We start from the raw sequence: 5,820 nt of genomic DNA, 5'->3' as shown, positions 1-5,820 counted from the left end.
CTGTACTTCATGCTGAGTAGACTGCACCTTTTGCTGAGAGGGGTGCCCAAAGTCACACCATAAAGGTGCCTGTGACTATGTGTGTGTGGGTTGTTGTAAGTGTCTTTTTTTATATTTTTAAAAATTGTTTTTAGAGACAGTCTGGCTCTGTGACCCAGGCTGGAGTACAGTGTCACAATCATAGCTTACTGCAACCTTGGAGACCCGGGCTTAGGTGAGCCTCCCACCTCAGCCTCTTGAGTACCTGGGTCTACAGCTGCATGCTACCGTGCCCAGCTATTAAAAAAAAATTGTTTGTAGAGATGGGAGTTTTTTTGTGTTGCCCAGGCTAGAGTGCACCAGTGCAATCATAGCTTGCCCCAGCCTCGAACTCCTAGGCTCAAGTGATCCTCCTGCCTCAGCCTCCCAAATAGCAGGGGCTAGAAATGAACACCAACATACCTGGGCAACAACATTTTTTGTAGGGATGGGGTCTTGCTATATTGTCCCTGCTCGTCTCAAGCTCCTGGCCTCAAGCCATCCTCCTGCCTTGACCTCCCAAAGCCCTGGGATTACAGGGGTGGCAAGTCTCTTTTGCCACATCTACTTGGAGTGGGCAAATACACTGCCCACTAGTGGTGTCTGCTGGCTGGGTGTCGGCCTGAGGAGGGGCTGCTAGGCAACTCTAGATGACTGTCGCATGAGGAAATTCAGGCCCAATGTTGTCAGATCTTCTCAGTTTTCAAGAGGAGATGGAAATCCAGATTTTTACATAAATTCTGCTAATCTAAAAATGTAGCCTCTGGCCGGGCTCTGTGGCTTACGCCTGTAATCCTAGCACTTTAGGAGGTGCGGATAGATCACTTGAGGTCAGGAGTTTGAGACCAGCCTGGCTAACATGGTGAAACCCTGTCTCTACTGAAAATACAAAAATTTTAGGCTGGGCGCAGTGGCTCATGCCTGTAATCCCAGCACTTTGGGAGGCCAACGCAGGTGGATCACCTGAGGTTGGAAGTTCAGGACCAGACTGGCCAACATGGTGAGACCCCGTCTCTACTAAAAAAAATACAAAAAGTAGCTGTGCATAGTGGCACACACCTGTAATTCCAGCACTTCGGGAGGCTGAGGCAGGAGAATCACTCGAACCCGGGAGGTGGAGGTTGCAGTGAACTGAGATCGTGCCACTGCACTCCACTCTGAAGACTTCATCTTAAAAAAAAAAAAAAAAAAGGCTCCATAAGAAATCAATGGTGTCAGCCAGTCTAAACCTCCATCTGTGACCTGAAGCTGGCCTTTGGACTGCCAGTTTCTGACCTCTGATGACTGACAGAGCTGTCTTCAGTTTCAGTTCCCTCCTGAGTATCAGAGCCATACACAGAACAGCCTATCAGATGCTTCCACTGAGATGTCCTGAGGCTTCTCAGTTTCCATGTGTTCAAAACTGCACTTGTCATCTCCAAGCTGATTCATCATGGGTTCCTGTTCTTAGTGATGACACACAAGCCCCAGCCAGACCCCCAGGAGACCTCCGAGGCCCTGAGCCTTCCTTCCCCTCTTTCAGTGGATCTCCATGATTTCCTGGCTCTGCTCACTTGTGGCATGCCAGTTCTCTTGAGTGCAGGCCTCCATAACAACTGTTTCAGTACCGGCTGAGTGGTTAAATTAAATATTAAAAAGCCAGTGCCCTGACAATCCCAGGGTCCATGCCCTCCCCATTTCTTTGCCACCAGCTTCAGGCCCCTACCCTCCCTTACCTGGACCATCTTCCAAGCCTCCTAACTGGTGTAGCTATTTACATTTGAATTAATTAAAAGGGACCAGGCTTGGTAGCTCACACCTGTAATCCCAGCACTTTGGGAGGCTGAGGTGGTGGATCACCTGAGGTCAGGAGTTCGAAACTAGCCTGGCCAACATAGTGAAACCCCGTCTCTACTAAAGATACAAAATTTAGCCAGGAGTGGTGTCACGTGCCTGTAGTCCCAGCTACTTGGGAGACTGAGGCCGGAGAATAGCTTGAACCCAGGAGGTGGAGGTTGCAATGAGCCAAGATTGCACCACTGCACTCCAGCCTGGGTGATAGGGCAAGACTCTATCTCAGAAAAAAAAAAAAAAAAAATTAATTAAAAGTAAATAATGTTTAAAAATTAGTTCCTGCATCTTACTAGCCACATTATTTCAAGGGCTCAATAGCCACACTTCCTTATTGCATAAAGTCCTGTGGGTGCACAGTTGTCCTGTGATCATGTTTACTTTGCCTAAGCCTGCCCTGAGGGTCATTTCCCTCCCACAGGAGTCCAGTCTCCTTGGTGCAGGTTACCTCCCCACCCTTGTCACCACCTCACCCTCCTGTTGCCCCTCCTCCTGTTTGTCCTCACGTGCACCCTCTCCAGCCACTCCCGCCTGGCTGTCTCTACCTTCATGCTCCGGGGCCCTTGGCCCTGATGCTTGGATCGCCTCCCGACACCTTGTTTACCTGCTCACCCCAGGCTCAGTTCCAACAGGGCTCACTTGGGGTTTGGTAGCACCCCACCCTCCCCCATGCACCTGCCTGCGTCACCCGCACACACGGGATACCCTTGAGGGCTCCCTATAGCACTTCTCACCCTGCTGGTAATCTGTCCCCCTCTCCGGGTGAGGTTCAGCTGCGCTTCCTTTCTGTCTGCACTCTCCAGGCCTAGCTCAGGAGGCAGCACCCAGGGTTGGGGCTGGAGCTGGGCAGCTGACGGGAGCCCGCATCTTGAGAAGTGACTCAGGGTTGGCAGCAGACTTTCATTTGCAAGGAAGCACCTCACTCACTTGGGGCTAAGCAGGAAGGGGGCTTATCAGTTGGAGTAACTGGCCAGTGCAGGGCGTTTGACTGCGCTCTGGGGTGTTGGGGTCTCCTGTTCCAGGACCGAGTGGTGCAGTCGCCTGAGGCTGGCGCCCCCGTGTGGCCCCAAGAGTATAGCCGCTCCCAGGGCCTGGGCTACCTGGTGCAGGACCCTGGCGGGAGGGGGAGGCTTTGGGAAGCTCTCCCAGGAGGGCGAGGAAGCAACTAAGAAGCCTACAGCAGGCCGGGCGCGGTGGGTCACGCCTGTAATTCCAGCACTTTGGGAGGCCAAGGCGGGCGGATCATGAGGTCAGGAGATCGAGACCACGGTGAAACCCCGTCTCTACTAAAGATATAAAAAGAAAAAAAAAAAAAAATTAGCCGGGCACGGTGGCAGGAGCCTGTAGACCCAGCTACTCAGGAGGCTGAGGCGGGAGAATGGCGTGAACCCGGGAGGCGGAGCTTGCAATGAGCTGAGATCGCACCACAGCACTCCAACCTGGGCGACAGAGAGAGACTCCATGGGTACAACCTTGTATGCCCACCTAGAGCCCACGGAAGAGTCAGTTCCCAACAAAGACGTGGATCGCTTGGGGAGGTGTGTACACCGGAAATAAAATTAGGGATGTTACCAAGGAAAGCCAAGGAAAGGAGGAGTGGTTGTGTTACCGGAAAGGGGTGCCAATCCAGAACCCAAGAGAAGGTTCCAGGATCTTGCACAAGAAAGAATTCAAGGTGAATCCATACAGTAAAGTGAGAGCAAGTTTATTAGGAAAGTAAAGGAATAAAAAAATGGCTACTCCAGAGGCAGAGCAGCCCCGAGGGCTGATGGTTGCCCATTTTTATGGTTATTTCTTGACTACGTGCTAAACAAGGGGTGGATTATTCATGCCTCCCCTTTTTAGACCATACAGGGTAAATTTCTGTCGTTGCCATGGCATTTGTAAACCGTCATGGCGCTGATGGCAGTATAGCTGTGAGGACGCCTTGGTTTTGGTGGGTTTGACCGGCTCCTTTACTGCAACCTGTTTTATAATCAAGATCTTGAACAACTTGTATCTTGTACTGATCTCCTATCTCATCGTGTGACTCAGAACGCCTTAACCATCTGGGTATGCAGCCCAGTAGGTCTCAGCCTCATTTCACCCAACCCCTATTCAAGATGGAGTTGCTGTGGTTCACACGCCTCTGACAGTTGGCTACGAAGAAAAGGAGGAGTGGCCTGTTGCTGGGGAGGATCTGTCGACTTTCCCAGAGGTGGTTAGCCGGGAGGCAGCAGCAACCCCCTCATGTAGGAGTGGGTGAAAATCCGAGAGGCACCCCCATTCTTTCCCTCCTCCAGCCTCACTGAGGAACAGTCTCTGCCCACAGCTACTTAATGGATAAGTTTGGGGAGGTGGTGGTCCCCACCCGCCGTCCCCCCACACCCGCCGTCCCCCCAGCTCCAGCTGCACTGGCCTCTATCTCCTCTGAGCATGCTGTCCTCATCAACCTCAGGGCCCTGGCAGAGGCTGGGCCTATGGCCTGGAACACTTCCCCCGAGGGTCCCCCGTCCATGCTCCCTTACCCGTGCTGTGGGTGGCTGGGGACCTGTCTCAGCTTAAACATACCCCGTATAAACTCTCAAACACGCTGAAAGGGTGGCCAGCGTGTTGCAGAGCCCGCTAGGTTCTTCACAGGGAAGCTGTGAGTCCAGGAAGGCCAACCACGCAGAGCCCTTCTCGCATTCTGGTTCCGGCAGGCCCTGGGGACCAGGAAGCAATAAAGGATTCTGGACAGAACAATGGGGACCTCCGGAGCAGCACAGGCGCCTTGCAAATGTGGAAATGCTCTTTTCTCAGTCTCATGAGTCTGAACTTCTAGTCCCGGGAAGATGCTCTGATGTCCGTCGCAGCTGGAGCCACCTGGGAAGGAACCGGCGGGACTGTCGCGCCCTCTAGTGGGGGGTCCTGAGAAGGAACCAAATGCCAGGATTCAGTTCACTGTGGCCCCAGGACCCCAACCACCTCTCCCTCCAAGCCCCCTCCCACGGTGCTGCTGAGGGCTGGCAGCAAGGAGTTGCCTCTTCTTCTTCTACCCTCCCCTTGCTGAGGCTTAGGGTGCTATTTAGGACCGCAGGACTCAGATCTGACGCTGGAGATGAAGGAAGGTGAAGGGGAAGGAGGCTGGGAGCAAGGTGGTTTCCTGATGGGCAAGGAGAGAAGGAGGGAGTTGCTGGGGGGTGGGGGGACCCCGAGAGCAGCTGGAGTGGGGATACTGTGGGTAGCGAGTCACTTCCTTGGGAAGATCCGGGATCTTTAGGTACATTTTTATGTGAAACTCAAGGGAAAGTCCAAGTCAGTTGGGACTTCAACAGTTTTCTCTCAGAAGAGGAATAATTCCCCTTGAAATTGCTCAAACATGTCAGTAAAGAAATGTGCACGACTGGTAAACATGTCCTCGGGAGATTTAAGGGATGCAGTGGCAGTGGGAGCCTGTGGCACTCATTTCTTCCATTTTGCAGCAGAGAAGGTAGGAGTGGGCCTATGGCCTGGAACACTTCCCCTGAGGGTCCCCCGCCCATGCTCCCTTACCCGTGCTGTGGGTGGCTGGGGACCTGTCTCAGCTTAAACATACCCCGTATAAGCTCTCAAACATGCTGAAAGGGTGGCGTGTAAGCTCTCAAACACGCTGAAATCAAGAGGGCGTCGCTTATGGCGTTATGGAGCATGGCAGCCTGTTGAGTAGCCAGGAGGTTTATGGGGCAATCTACGGCTCTCGAGGTGATGAAACAGCAGTGGGATAAATAAACCAGAGGACATATGCAGTGGTGACAGAGACCAGGTCTTCTGATGGTGCCCAGAGAACAGAGAATTCTGCCAACCCTACCCTGGGAAGAAAAGGAGGGTTCCAGCTTTCCAGGGTCCTTCCCAGGAGCTCCAGGAGCACAGATGAGGTTCCTTCATGTGTGCTGGGCACAGAGTCCCAGCCCTCAGCATCCGTCCTTCCTCCTTCTACATGTCTTTCTGTACTGCTGAGATGAGAAAGCCAAA

This window comes from Colobus angolensis, unplaced genomic scaffold (genome assembly GCF_000951035.1).
Source record: "Colobus angolensis palliatus isolate OR3802 unplaced genomic scaffold, Cang.pa_1.0 Scaffold87, whole genome shotgun sequence".
Classification (NCBI taxonomy): Eukaryota; Metazoa; Chordata; class Mammalia; order Primates; family Cercopithecidae; genus Colobus; species Colobus angolensis.
The sequence above is the reverse complement of the archived record's forward strand: the minus strand, read 5'-3'. Positions refer to the sequence as shown.